General features: G+C 44.1%; 1 protein-coding gene across 1 annotated transcript in view; it reads left to right on the top strand.

Moving 5' to 3' along the window:
- RFX6 (regulatory factor X6) overlaps window positions 1-16201 on the top strand; it is a 424100-nt gene that overhangs the window by 150063 nt on the left and 257836 nt on the right. The gene's annotated exons all lie outside the window — the stretch shown is intronic.

Here is a 16201-nt window from a genome sequence, read left to right as displayed (position 1 = left end):
TTGTATAGACCACACCACACAATTGTCACCTTTGCTTTACAGTATAGCTCCCCTAGATCAATACAAAATGCTTCATGACTTTGGCAGCAGAGGAAGCCTCTAATGTCGGTACTAGATCATCAGCAAACCGTTGGGACAACTGTCCTGAACATTGCCCTGCTTTCTCAGAAATTTGACTTGTAATTTCTGTGGTTTGTGTTGAAACAAATTTGACTTTTTGAATCTGATCCGTACAAAATGTTCAAACTTTGATGTAGGTATGGTAATAGATATCTTCTCTAGTTCTAGATCCCTAGTTAGAGTGAAAGATCCTTATCAACTACCTTGGCCCATTCTTGTCAGCCCTTGTAAGCTGCCTTCAATCGTGAGAAAAAAAACTTGTGGAGCACAAAGCTTGCATTGACTCAATCTCTTTTTAATCTACCTTACCAAAAACTCATTACTTTACTACTTGATCATAAGAAAAGGTTCACTTGTACACTGATGTTCATAAAGGGAAAGTTTACCTGTATACTGAAGACAACCAATTCTTTATACACTAAAGTAGGAAAACACTTGCTTCTAATGAATCTCAGATAAAATGTATGATCAAATAGATAAACTGATATGATGTCCTAAATCAGGCTTTAAAAGAAGTACTAGTACTAGTAAGTCCAACTATAGATTTTCCTTCAGAATTGAAGAACTTTGAGAACGACATAGTTGCCCAACTTAAAACTCTTTATTAACTATAGCGATCATAACAGATGATATACGACCTCATCCAAGAATGTGGCATAGAGAAATGAATCCTTAAAATCTTGGATTTTGCACATAAAGCAATTTACAACATCAAGACTTTCTTCTAAACCTTAGAGTGGCGTTTGACACTGTTTTACACAAGAGTCTAGTGGTCTGCTGACAAAAGGAGGAGGCAGGAGTCTAATATGCCTCCTTAATACTGTTTACATCCTTCGTCTCCAGGTGATGCAAATGACTCATTCTGCACTCCTGCTACCACAAATTGCATCAGGTTTTATGTGTCAATTCCACATGGGAAGTATCTGTTGCAAGTTCCTTTCAACATTTATCCTTACAGTAGCCTGAAGATGATATTGGGACATGACTTAGCTCTACCCATGCATCATCACCAAATAAAAGTAATAACAGGCACTAGAAATCTTGCTCAAACTCAGTGGGAGCAACAATGATCTACTGATGCCAACATCAAATGCACCTCTAACTCACAACCCTTAAAATGTAATCCTTCATTGTAGGTTAGCATGTTCAGAAACCTCAGAAATAGCTCTAGGTGCCAGATAGATGTCATAGTCAATACATGTCACTACAATTTTAACTGATGCAGCACACATTTAGTTTCATACTCCATGTGAAATCGCCATTGGAGGTGAGAACTACCTTCACATTTTCCTTCTCCAAGTAGTCTTTAACAGTAAACAAGATTGCATTCCGTTTGACAATCTCTCCACAATAACCAACTACTTTCCTATTTAAAAAAAATAATCTATAAAATAATACTCACATTGTTGATCTACTATTTCCCTTCTGTGATTACATTTTCAAAGTATACCATGATTTATTTGTTCAGCTCGACTACTCTTTATGATATTGTGTGGTGCAGAAGGCCGACATGAATTCCTTTGTCTAATTTCTAAAGGGCAGGGAATAGAGAATGTTATTGGCATCCCTAATGTGTGACATACCCTATGGCCTACTTCTGATTTACTCAGTATTTAATACTTCTTGGATCCTATATCTTTGAGACATGTGAAATTGTTATTCATTGTTGGCTTTGCACTTCACTACACTACATTCTGTGAGTAAATGTCATTTCTCGCTTAAGAACATAGGAGAATCCTTGCCAATGTCTTGGATGAAGCAGTGGTTATTCGTAACTTGATGTGATCACTACCCACATTACACTGTGATTTGTGTACGTTTGGTCAAAATGGCAGTAGATTCAACATCTATGGCAACCTCAAAAGCTAACACATGAAGATGATGGACGGAGCGCAGAAACTTTTCAGTCACTCACCCCATGGGGAGCAGGGTCAAGGCTGATTTGCATATGGCTGGGTCCAAACTGGAATGGCATGGCAAGCAAAATACCAATGGATTAAACTCAGATCTGTGAGTGGGGATAAAGGTTTGACAATATTCAACATTCCGTCCATCATCTTTTTGTGTTGCAACCTCAAAAGCTATCATTTTATTAGTGTCTATGGATGATTATTAATGTCCTCTCTTCCTTGGCATTCCAATTACTGATGTGCTCCTTCGCGTCCCTCAGCCCCCTGTAATATAAATAAATATATATGGTCTACTTCCAACCCTCCAACCTCCTTCTTGTCTCCTTCGCTGCTTCCAATAATGATTGTATTAATTACAGGAAGTTTCTGTCATCCTAATGCCCTTCTCATCACGTCAATAGTCCCTCCAAAATAATATAACATATTCATTTGTCCTATCACAGCCCCCTTCCCCCTCACCTCTCACAGTCCTGCTTCCTTACCATAATCTCATATTTAACTAAATGAATATCTGGCATCCAGCTGCCTTAAGCCAGATCCCTCAGTAGACATGCCAGCAATAGAGATGTACAACAATGGAGTTCTGTAACCCTTCCCACCATCCTCTACGCCTTTTCTCCTCCTCTTGCCAAGAGGATTATGTGTCTTACTCTCTATGAGAGCATGCACATCAACACTATGCTTGCAATGACCTGGTGAGAGCTGTTGTCAGGAAGGAAAGATCCATGCTGAAATTATGATTCACAGAGCCAGTGCTAGCACACAGAAAAAATGCCCTGCTTCTTGCACATCTGAACCGACCTATGGCAGATTTGCCTCTTGGCTATGCCAAAACATTATCACCTTCATCTGACCCCTTACAGGTTGCTGTGGGAGACAAGAAGCAGGTGAAACCAAGGTCCATTATCTCTTTTCAATAAACTATTTGGGGTCTCAAGAGTGCACCAAGGCATACACTTCAAAACCACATTTGACTGCTCTGAAATGACTGCTACTTGAAGAGGTGTGTAAGCATACTTGGTGGTGTAACTACTAGTATGCAAATGTTGTCGGGGGGCTTTTGAGTCAGTGTGAAGTCTACTCTGATGAGTGTGGGAGTGCTGCCAGAAGTTCAAGGCTACTAGTATGTGAGAATTGTAAGAGTGCTTCTGGTAGTGAGTGACTGCTTTTCCACTATAATTAATAATTTGTTCTCCTAGTGTTGTCATCGAGGCAATGGCTGAAAACACACGGTGCACTTATATAATGATTGATGGTTCTTACCCTTGAGTGCTGTAGCAATAGTCCATACGTTTTTTCCAGTTTCTCTGCTTGTTAGCCTTCACACTGTACTTTTGCAAATGAGGCTGATGAAGAGACCCAGGCTGTCTGCCCAGTGACCACCGGCAGGCAGCCTTCTCCCATCAACCACACACTAACCCTTCTGAATTGATCATTAATCCTCACCTCTGTACTAATTACAGTTGTATTGCTGATATCCTAAAGCTCCAGTTACACTAGTGAACCACTCTCCCCTGATTTCTTAGTGCCTTGTAAACATTCACCTTCTGCGCTGGGACTCTGCCTCTGGTCTCATATGAGCACCTCCGCAGCATACATTTCTACTTACCCTGGGTGATGCCAAGCTCTGTGCATTCACCCTGAAACTACTCACACTCACCTACATTTTGAAAGCACAGCACACAAGAGCAGCAAAATTCCCTTTACACTCAGGAGAATGTGCTCACAGTGGCATTCACAGAAGCAGCTGGTGTGTCAGTCGCCACAAGGCAGGTTCAGTATACTGTGCATATGCTGAAGAGCCAGTACTCGCACATGCACAAAAAACACCATGTGTGTGCACTAGGAAATCTGGCACAATGCAGAATAGGCTCAATTCACTGGTGTCATCAACCTGGCATGGAGGGTGTGGGAGCGAGCCATGCTGGTGCAGCGCTCCCACACCGCCAAACTCGACCGCCGGCTGCCTGCCAGATTAGGAGTTTTCTCCTGGTCTGGCGGGCAGCCCCACGGTGGTACCTATTACAAAAGCACTGCAATGGGAGCACCAAAGCCTGTTCCTGCACTGGACTGTGAAGTCCAAGCCATGCAGGAACAGGGGGCATGCACACAGGGGGGCACACCGTGTGCCACTCTACATGCACCACCAGCCCTTGAGGCAACACGGGCCCCCGTAGGGCCTACTATCTTTCTTTACTGCCACCCTTTCCATGGCAGTGAAAAGGGTTGATGTGAAGAAACTCGTAATATTTATTTATTTATTTAAAACACTTGTAGAGCGCAACTGTCACCTGGCAGGTATCCTGGCGCTGAGAGCTTACTCCTTAAGAGGAAGAGATGGGGGCTGTTTAGGGGTTGGACGCGACATGATTTGGGAAGAGCCAAGTCTTGATTCGCTTCCTGAATGGCAGGAGTTGTGGAATTTGGCGAATGTCGACTGGCAAACTGTTCCAGAGCTTGGCGGCGGCCACTCTGAAGGATCTTCCCCCGGTCCTTACTTTGTTAAATCTGGGTACCGTTACAAGGCAGGCTGTGGTGGATCGTAGAGCTCTGGTGGGGATATACCAGGAAAACATTTTTTGTAAAGATCTGGGGCCCGTTCCGTGTAGTGCCTTAAAGACCAGGCAGAGTGCTTTAAAGGCTATTCGTTGCTTCAAAGGGAGCCAATGTAGCTCAGCTAAGGCCGCTGTGGCCGAGGATCTCCTAGTCCAACCAAGGGCCAGTTTGGCTGCAGCCGACTGGACTCTTTGGAGTCTGTCCAGTAGAACGGCTGGGGATTCGAGCAGAAGAGCATTACAATAGTCCAGGCCACTCAAAATAGTACACCTGATTATCAGTGCTCGGGCTTGGGCAGGGAGTAGTGGCATGATTTTGCGTAATGAACGCAGAAGGGCCGAGCATGTGGAAACTGTTTTGGCTACCTGTGTTTCCATGCTGAGGTTGTTGTTTAGCATAACACCCAGATTGCGGACACTGGTAACTGGTAATATGCTTGGCGGCACCACAGCTGCACCACCAGCATATCACATTCTCACACCACTGCAACACTGCAGAGTGATCATGGATCCCCAGTGGTTGCAGCGGTCCTTTGGTGGTCAGAATGCCAAACCGAAATAGGGCGGTTGGAATGCCGGTGTGGCTTTGCCCGTACTGCCATCGTGGCTATGATGGTCTATTGGACCACCGTAGTCATAATCAGGTCCATAGTCATTTTTTGGGAAGTCAAAAATCTCCAATGAGACAAAGCTACTGACGAGAGTTCCAGGAGGCCGGATACCTCTTCTGCAAAGGACTGCTGAACAAGTGTTCCTGCTGTGGAGAAGAACACAGCAGGATCTGCTGTGAAGTCAGGCTGACTGGCAATGCACCTTGGGCGGATAGACGAGCAGGTTGGTCCCAGTCTTCCCTTGATTCTCAGAGTAGTTATTAGCCAAGAATTTTCTATGTTCCAAGTTTAGAAATGTTGGCTGTCTGGGCACCTTGAACACCATCACTAATGGTCCAGGACTCGAAGGGCAACACTTTGGGGTGTTAGATGTACTCAGGATGGGTTCAGGTGTTGGCTCAAGATGGTTGGAGCCTTTTCTGTCCCTGAGGCTCTGATCAGGAGACCATTCAACTAGACCTTGGACTCACTCTGGCAGTCCTGGGTTCAAAAGCAGAAGCAGGGCTCAGCAGCAGTACAGGCCTCTGAGAGTTCACGGCAGACTCCAGGCAGTAACGCAGCCTGTTCAGGTGCATCAAAGTAGTCTTGTGGACTATACGGCAGGACATAGTTACAGGTCAGGAATCTGTAGTCACCCTTCTTTGTCGATTGAATGATACTGAGTGAACCAGCCCACACACATCACATCTCAAACAACCTCAATCACTGTCTGAGCAAAAACACAAGTAAACAGTTCAAACCAAATATATCCCTCCAGCCACGGACAAGCATAGCGCATCTTTTTGACTATCAATATCCACCCATTGCATGTGCCAGGACTTGCACACCATTCCAGCCTATTCAACAAGGATCATCTACCTCACTCAACCAACTGACATACCGGCCACCCACACATACCTACATACGATGTGTAAGCCCCCTAACTGACTCAGAACCTACCTGCCGGATCAGGGCCCCTGGTCTGGCCCACACCAGGCCACAGTAAGGTTGTGTGCTGTTCGAGAGCCTTGTATAGCTGCCAACAGCTCAGCCCTGGTGGGCTTCTGTACCCCATCCTGGGATCCCTCTGTGTTGTCTGCCCGCCCATTGGGTAAGTCTCTGGGTTTTGTGGATTGAGTGATGGTGCTTGTGGAATGTAAGCACACTGTTGTGTCCATACCCATGATCAGCCCCTGGGGGTAGCACTCCAATCTCACCAGACAAAAATCTCTAGACTCATCCCAGTATACAGTTCATCATTCCCAGGACAGTGCAGGAAGTATATATGATGATTTGCAGTGCCTCTTCACACTAGTAAATCCATCCAAGATTGCACTCTCCTGCCAGGAGTTTCAGGTACTCTGTGCCTTCAATTATCCGTCAGTGGTGACCTCACAATTATTTTTGCTTGTAACTTTTTGTGCTCATGCAGTGTAGGAGCAATGGACCAGCCCATCTTCTGTGAGGCCCTAAGCTGCCCACCTGAGTGAGTGAAAGTGCGCTCCGGTCACCATCTGCCAGTAGAGGACTCTAGTCATTACTCCGCTTCTCCTCCTCACAGGGCGACTGGCACTGGACACTCCAGCCACCCGCTGCCTTGATGTGTTGGTTACCACTCGGGTGGCAATTGCCCCAGTTGCGCTTCCCATGGGTAGTCCTGGCCGTCCAATACTCCGAACGTGCTCAGTGTGAGGAACTCTCCCGATTCATCCTGGCCTCCTGGCGCTGCTGCAATACCTGTGTGCCCAGCTTTAGGGGGCGCTGAACTTCACTATGGTCTCTTCTCCAAAGTAACAGGGTACCCGCAGTCCTCATATTAGCAGGGGGCCGAGTGGGGCCCAGCTCTGCTGTCTCTTGAAGTAGGTATCTTGCTGATCCCTGCTCCACCTCACTTCTCTCAAGCTCATCCAGGCGGCCCAGCCCAGGCCCCAGACTAAGGCCTTCAAGCTGCCCGTGGCTCGCTGCTTGTTGATTTGTCCTAGCAGGGGTCCTCTGTCACCCTGCTAGGACAAAGGATGTTTTGTGATCTCCACAGCCAGACTATGGAATTCACTCCCACTCACCATCAAAACTGCCCCAACGCTCCTTGGCTTTAGGAAGAAATTAAAAACCTGGCTATTCCCACATTAAGATCTGCCATAGCCATCGTTCTGATCAGTGAGCGCCGAGACACCCCAGGGTATTTGCGCGCTTTAAAAATTGCCAAAATATAAACATAAACATAATCCCAGGCGAGCCCCCCTCCATACAATAATGCTCCTCTGGGGCCCTGCACTGGATGAATCTTCAGCTACGTGGACTCACTCAGCTCCAACGTGACTCCTGCCTGGCATCCACCGCAACTGTCCTCTTCTGGAGGTGCCCAGATTCAGACCGTTGGATCAGCAACCCACCAGATGCAAGCTGCGCCTGCAATGCTGGCCCTCCACCACAGCCTGCAACTAGTACCTTCTCCAGTGCCGGGGGCACCTTCAGCTAGTTGGCCCCACAGCAATCTCTGTGCTCGCAGACTGCTCCGCCCATTACGTTCAGGCCATCAGGACAGCAAGACACTGGAGGCAGGCAAAACCTGCAACTCCAGCCTTCCTCTGCAGCCTGCTACTGCCTTCTCCAGGGCGTGGGGTGCCTTTAGCTAGGTGGCCTTGCAGCAGTCTCTGTGCTTGCCGATTGCTCCTCTTTGCAGCAAAGCAGTGCATCCCCCAGTCACCCGCCCTCCAACAGGGCCACGAATCTTAGCGCTTCTCTGACCTTCACTGGGGGGGTTTTACCGGCTGGCTGGGAGCTCAAGTTCTCATGTCTTGTCGGTCATGTTGCTAGGCCTTGCCCCCTGCAACTGCTCTTTGGACCAGGACCATTAAAGTGACTCCAACGGGCAGCGGACTGGCCTCCTGTTCAGAGGTATTGGGGCATAACAAGCTCTAAAGATCTGTCCTGCACCTGCCCAGCTGCCTAGACTCAAACGTACCTGCCTGTGTCCTGCTGCTGGCCTGAGTCCTGATCCCCAAGAGGTTACCCCCATATCCTAGACCCCTTGGCTTGTATCAGAGTGTACTTCTCCTGGCTCAATTGTGGGTTCTCTCAGAACCAACACAGTGTGACGCAACCTTAGGCAGCATGACTCAGGACCTCGCATTGCAGCAACTCGCAGGTCCTGATCAGCAGCCCCATTGAAACTAACACAGTATCACACAAATTGATACACCATCTTACAGCTCTCGATTGATGGCCCTATAGGACCCGACACAACCCAACGCAGCGCAATGCTGGACCTCGCATCTCAATCCCAGTACAACCAGGTACATTGCCCAATGGGCCAAACTCAGTTTTTGGTTCATTGTGACTGGCTTGAACTTGTGACTTTGTAACTTAAATTAATCCTTTGCACATTTTGGTGCTATTTTTACCTAAGGCTTTGAAAATGCATGTGCCCAGTTCTACTGATTGACTTTTGTTGTTCTGGTATCATTTTATACATTACATGTTGCCTCTAAGTTAAGCCTGACGGCTTTTATGCCAAGCCAACAGAGGGTTTAGCACAGGTTCATTTATTGTCTTTTTGTGGATCACCCTGACAAGGATTGTAGTTGTTGTTTGGGTTGGGTTTCAACCCCCCAACAAATTACACAATTTCTCACAGATGTCACACATAAAAGTTGCATTTTCATATGCCCCTCAATTGTACATCTCAAAGAGCTACCATTTTACACCCCACTGTAATCCTTCTGAACTTCAGACTGTGCTGCAACAATGCACAGTCCTGTTTGCTGGCATTGTTCAACATATAATGCCATTCTCATGCGCAATAACTATACATTGCCTCACGCACAACATCTAGTGCCTCACTGGTGCACAAATCCCAGTGCTCCTGTGTTGCACATCAACCAATGTCCTTGTTGTACGTCTTCTTCTGGCCTGTTTGAAAATGGATTTTTATAATGAATTCTTCATCGCACATGTGTAAATTTTCAGTATGTGGAAGTGTATTCAATGAGTGTGTTCCTTCACTATACAAAAGCAAAAACTACTTGTTTGACCAATACATATTTCAAGTATAGGATACCATATTTGCTGGTTCATATTTTACTTTTTTTGTTAAGAGACATACAGGTAATCCATTCACTAACTGACTCACTGATATATTTACTCATTGTATTTTCCATGTAACTGTGGTCTATACTGGCTACTCACTTGTTCAAGTTCTTTTACAACAAGCATTGGCAAAGCCAGTAGGTCCAACCTTTAAATGCTAATGTATGTAATCAGGTGTGCACTAATTAAGATAGACTGTCTCTCTTGTGTCATGTTTCTGTGTAACCTGTCTCCTGTACCCCCCATGTCTGTTCCCTTTGTTTATGTACCAAGTGTGGTGCAAAACATGGCACCTTCACTAATGCAATGGGTAACAGCATCACCATAATCTTTAGGATAAAAAAAAACTGATGTACAGACATAGGAGGTACAGAAATAGATACGTTTCACAGAGACAAAGCACAAATAGCCTATGTGTATTTGTGCATGACTAGCTTGTGTGTCTTAGCATCTTGAAACTAGACGTGTTAGTTTTTGCAACGCTTGTTGTCAATGTGCTTCAGGACCCTGTTTTAACATTTACCTCTCTGATTAGGATGGGGTAGATATTCTAAGGTGAGGATTTTTAAAGAAACAAAGATGTGCTCTTATCAATCCAATTTGATAGAGTTGCAGATGTGTAGCCAGTGTCTCTATATCAGGTCCAGGGTAGAGCCCTCTTTTCGTTAAGGAAGTTGAAAAGTTGTTTTAGGTTGTGGCCTAATAAAATAAAATTGAGGAGGGATGTTTGGGTGTATTTAAGTTGTTCCCAGTAAAGACTGAAAATATGATCACAGGGCACATGAGTTGATCAGTGCTAAACTCAAAGCAACTATCAATAAAGAAAAATTATTCCAGTGAGGGTATTAGATGTTTAGCCTCAGTGGTTTGGGTAACTTGTTTGTAATTTCTGATGTGAGGCATTGTAATGAGTGCTTTTATTAGGTTTGTCAGTTTGCAGTTAAGGGGCTCATGGATAAAGTCAACCCCGTATTATTTTTTCTGTTCTTTTGCGAAGGAAGATGTTGCTTCTTTGTGGTATGACAGTGGTATGCAGGATATGCAGAACTTGGTTTACATAAGTCCAATAGCTTTAACATAAAAGAATGGATGAGGACAAATAAAGTTTCATTAGAGGCCACAGACATACAGTTGTTATGTGATGTGTAGCAGGGGGGGTCACTTTGTGGAGAGAAAGTGATTTTTCTGATGTTGCCAGGTCAAATGTTTATTGTGTTTAGGAGGTCTAGCTCTGGCAATACTTTTTATAGGATGTGTTGTGGGATTTGTGCTCAGGGGGTATTTGGGTATGTGGGTTGTATTAGAGGTATTTTGAGTGGTGCAGTTATCCAACTCATTTGAACGCTTGTTGGATTCCTCATGTCTAGGTGTGTTGAGAGAGGAGTAATGGGTTTTAGTACAGCAGTCCCCGGGAGGATGGTGTTTGCTTTTATTCTCCATACTTTTTGAGGTGCCTGTGATAACTGGGTTTTTGCGGTTAGTGATATCATAGTCAGTGAAGATTGTAGGCAAGACATCAATATTAACATCACCAGCCGCAGTAAACGTTTTGGGGACTATCAAGGTATCAAACGATCTGGTGACGATATGTAGGTTGATATCCAATGATTGAATCGTTGTCTCCCATTATCAAAATGTGTTGATTATGTTAAGCTGAGATAGTAAGATTTTTCCTGTTAAACATATGGTGTTCTTGGCAATGACAAGGAAAAACAGTGTATTAGTTCAGAAGAATATGCCTTTGGAAGAAACAAACATTGAGAAAACCAAAAGGTCTTGGCTCTAAAAGACCCAGGCATAGGCTTTGTTAATTAGCATTTGCGCGCAAACGCAGAGGTACGTGCATGTATGTAGACTCATGGCTGGGAATCTTGCAATGGGTTTTCTGTTAAAGAATTCCCATTTGAACATGGCCATTGATATGTATGCATGTATCATCGGAAACTAAGGCCATTTTTAATTTACTGTTCTAACAGGGCGAGCAGTAATATTAGACTGGCAAAGTCAAACTTTAAAAAAGTGAAAAGCAAATGTGCACCATTTAAAAAAAAAGTAAGCATTGAGGCCACTTGGCAGGAGTGGAAAGGAGAGCATCTAGGAGTGGGGAATGGCAGAGGAGAAAGCAGAGGAGAGAGTTAACACATCGTAGGAAAGTGGATTATTATGTAGTATGGCTGGGTAGCCTTACCATGTAATATTATCACAATACCCCAAAGTTGGTCCTTGGATTCATACTAATAAATCCTTAGCTTAGTCATGGTCGAGTGGCAAAGAGTGATCAGGCTTTTCTAGAGGAACATGTGTTGAGCATTTCTGAGTACCAACATGGACGATGAGTAATTGACACAACTCCAGAGAAATCTGACACTAATTTATAGAAATATAGTTTTTTTAGTCTCAATTTAGACACCAAAATGAATGGAGTAGCATACATATAACCGGAGTTATATATATTTTTAAGCAATATTACATCAGTATAGTAAAATACATGAACAGTATAATATTGTGATCAATGGCAAAAACCACTAGTGACAATCTATCACTTGCAGGTCAAGTTATGTTGAACCCTTACAGGGCTAAGGTCATGCAGGCCCCAGGACCAAGCCACAACAGTCAGATCAATTTTACCTAGCCCATGGAGTTCAGGTGCAGAATGGGAGCCACAGGTGGTACTATTTTTTTCCGCTTACTGGGTGCTGCAAGAAACAAAATGCACAAACACAACAGAAACACAGATGTTGATGTTAGATGATGATTGCACGGTGTTCGCCGTAAATGCTATGTCAAGTGTGGGGGTCGGTTACCAGATTGGTGACTATCAAGCCATGGAAGAAGTAAACACAGCAATAAGCTTCTGGAAATTCACTGGGTTCGGGGAAGTAAAGTAGCAGCTTGAAAATTTGGAGTAGGTGAGACTACAGCTCCCACAATGCACTGTACCACCCGGATTTGGGCAACCCCTCAGGGTACCCGATGGCCAGTGATTCTTTGGATCTGGTGAGCGTTTTTACCTGCAGTTTGCAAGGGACTAGTGCCACTAGTCCAGGGGAGGCTGAGGGTGCTTCTGGCTTCCACAAGGGTCCCTTTGTTTGGGAGTGTCGAGTTTTAGCCACCAACAAGAGTCGTTCACTCAGTTCCAAGTCTGTTGCCTCAAGGACAAAGTATTCCTCTGCTGCTTTGTGCTGTGGGACAAGTCCTGTTATCAGGAACACAGGTATCTTCTTGGTCCTTCTTTGAAGTAAATTATTCAGATCTGAGGTTCTGGTGTAAGGCGGGTCCCTGAAATCCTATATTTAGAGGAGTTAGGGATGTGGCAGCTAGTAGTGAATGAGTATGTAGTCCCTTCAGCTAATCTGCCCCAGAGGTGACCACATCTGGGGATGTAGATCACCATTTCTACCAGAACCCACTATCTCTGCCCTTCTAAAGATGGCAGAATTCCACTTTATGTGCACAGATCAGGCTTCCCACCCTGGAAGTGTGGCACATCATCCTGGTGGTGTACACCGCCTGCGTATCTAATTTCCTTTCTTGCCCAGGCACAAGCACATCTGGGGCAAGTGGAGGGCTGTGTCCTCCTCAGGGGGCCAGCCCAGGTGTGTATCAGAGGCGGTGCAGCTTTGAAGCTCACTGCTTTGATATACCAATTCGCTAGCCTGCTTTGGAGGAGGGATGTGTGACCATCTTCCTGCAAAAGCCTTTGTTCCTGACGCCTGAGAGTGGTCACACTGCCTTGCAGGAGGTCAAAATTCTGTCTTGGCTGCTGCATGTTCTGCAAAGCATGGGCTGGTCAGCCAGAGCACAGTAAAGCTGGTGCAACCAGATGAGCAACCGTTAAGGTGCTGCCTGGCTGCATGGCATGTCACCAAGGACACAAGGATCATGTCAGGTGTGAGAAGGCACATTGTTTGATACCAAACGTCATATTTTAGGGGTACCATAATGGAACTGCCAATTTCAGGAGTGCCTGGTTCACAGAGCATGTTTTCCTATGACTGCTAACACTTACAGTAGTTTGCAATGGGGAATGCCACTATAGGGACATATAGGTATGCACTTATAAGTCCATACCTTTAATATATAAGGCTCCCTGATTTTGGGGCTGAGGAGGCCTTCCTTAGGGGTGCCTGATACATATTAAATATAGTGCATTGACTGTACCACACATGATTAGGGAACAGTCGAGTTAGAGCAGTTTGCACTGCTACTCCAGTGTGCAATGGAATGCTGCTTTCAGAAGTATGATTGGGTCACCCAGGTTGGCACAAAATTGAGCAGCGGCCTAAGAGACCCCATTACCACCTATGCCCTGGGAACCACTGATACCATATACTAGGGTTTTATGAAGGGGTAAAGTCTTTGCCAATTTGTGATTACCGAGCTAAACATAACTGTTTGGGTAGAGAGAACAGGCACTGGGGTCTGGGCAGCAGATTCCAGTATGCTATCAAAGTCATACCCTTCACCATTTGGAGCAAAAAGTAGGGGGGTGACCATACAAAAATGGGCATTTTCCTAAACACATGCACTCCAATACATTGCTCACTGTTAAATAAATAAGTATTGACAAAGTTGTGAAACCTATTGGCTTTGTCACTGTTTATTTTCACCCTAGATAGCCATGTGGCTTCTTGGAATGGCATTTTGTTAAAAGTTGGGGATGAGGGGAGATGGTATGTGGAATAGGAAGATTAGGAACGACAGACAGGATATATTCCCTCCCATGTACTGCAAGGCAAGGTCTGACATCAGCAGTGGAAGGATACCTCAGCCAAACAGTACACAGGGAACCGAACATGCTCCTGTGAGGAATCCACACAACAAAATGTAGTGTGCATTTCTTTACTTAATTTTTCGTTCTGTTGAGTGACATATGGTGCTTTCCAGCAACCTTAAAGTCTTCAGAAGTAAAGAGACAGTTAAGCACAGGACAATTGATGAGTTAGGATACATAGTCATTGTATGCAAGTTTGTAGTGCACACTAAGAGCATGTTTCTTAAGAACCAGATTACATTGCACATATTTAGGCACATGGAGATTAAGTGATATACCAAGAATCACGAAATATTTAGCCAAGGTCAGGATTCAAATTTAGTTTCCCAGTTCCAAAGTCAGCAGCTCTATTAGGCCACATTAACTCCCTGACATATAGATGGTGAGATGGTTGTTCTCATCGGGATTATAATCAAATTAAATGCTAGGTAATCTTGTGCTTCTGACCAGGTACTGAAAATGGCAGGTGTGCTATTTATACAGGTTGGAAACTATTTGTGAGCAATTGTGACATGCCGAACGTCGATTATCTTCGCAACCTTGCTGATTCTCAGGAAACCACCTTCTAGTATGGAGCACCCTGGGACAGAATTCGAATTGGTGCTGCCTTAGACATGTACTCTCCTGCTGAATGTGTGTAATTGATTTGAGAATTGAAACTAAGTTGCTGGAGGTAGGCCATATGCTTCAGTTTGCTTTGCATCATTGGAAGAGTTTTGAAAGGTATGCCAGGCTGCAACTATGCAGGGAATCGCTAACTAATAATGCAATCTGACCCTTGATTGTACTCTGATAGAAAGGCACTGGAAGAACTTTAATGTGTGATCATAAACCAATTTATAATCCTTATAATCCAAATTTGAGCCGGAGGCTTTGAGTCTGGCATTCTGTGTAGGTGGAATTGCAGTTGTGCCTGAGGGATGCTACCACCATGAGATAGCTGAAGTAAAAGGTACTTCCCAGGAGACAGTCGTAAATGGTGGAGTACAGTTATGTTGAGTTAGTTTAGAGGTTGTAGTTAAACTAGATCCATAAATTGTGGACTATCTACATAAGCATTGCTTGTGCTGCATTTTAGTTAGCTTCTTTGCCCAATTGTAATAGTTTTTTAAGGGTGTTCTAATGTGTATGGGGAAGTATTCTCTATCACCGACTATATTATTATTTACAGACTGTGTTCTAATCTAATCGTATTCGCGCAGCTACCTTGCCTGCCTGGTTAGTCCTCATGTTCATGAGCACTTTTCGACCTGTGTATATCCTGACAATGTAAATTGCCGTAGAGGGTGGCCCCACTTTAGGTCGAGGTATTTTTAACCTTTTAAAGTATAAAAGAAGCAGCACTTTAAAGGTGAATGCTTCCAACTATGATGAGTATTCATGGTGAGTATCTGTTAATATGTAACCCAGCTAACCAAATAATAATAATTCTGCTCTATTAATTCAACCTCAATAATTCTTGGCCCTGCCTCAAATTTCAAATAAATTACTTAAATATCTTTCTGATTTAACAGAAACCTCATCTATACATTAAATAACTTTTTTATAATCTCCTACGCGCCATAGCAAATGGCCAAATTCAAATACATTTCTCTGAAAAAAACTACTATAATTATGAAATGAATGAAAGTCTTTGATATTTTTGCTGTGCTAAATGTACATTTCTAATGTTATCATTCTTTACTTATTTCAGCAAATGAAGGGCAAAAAATTGTATTAACTCTTAGGCCCAGATTTACTAAACTTTCACACAACACAATGCAGAAAGGGAACTTGGAGAGAGCAGAACTGTGTGAAAGGAAGAGCGCTGAAATGCACTTTATATATTAAAATATCACTTCTGCTCTGTCCTTGCACTGGCACACTTGTGGTAGCCTAGGGTCAATAGAGGCATACTTGCTCAATGAGGCATGGCTGCCTGCGTTATGATCAGAACAGTTTTTGTGCAAGAAAGAATACCTTCCTCCCCAAAATCTATTCTTAGAGACTTATTCTTCTTTGCAAATGGCTTTAGAATAAAGCACAAAAGGAAAGAGGAAGTTACAAGAAGAAATACAGATATTTCTCCATGTTACACCAGCCTAAAAGCCATGAATTAAAGCAACGCTATATTCACAAAAAGAGTTTAGAGATTTTGAATTTTCTAAGTGATCTTGTAAAAAT

This window comes from Lissotriton helveticus, chromosome 6 (genome assembly GCF_964261635.1).
Source record: "Lissotriton helveticus chromosome 6, aLisHel1.1, whole genome shotgun sequence".
Taxonomy (NCBI): Eukaryota; Metazoa; Chordata; class Amphibia; order Caudata; family Salamandridae; genus Lissotriton; species Lissotriton helveticus.
This window is presented reverse-complemented; position numbering and strand designations above follow the sequence as displayed.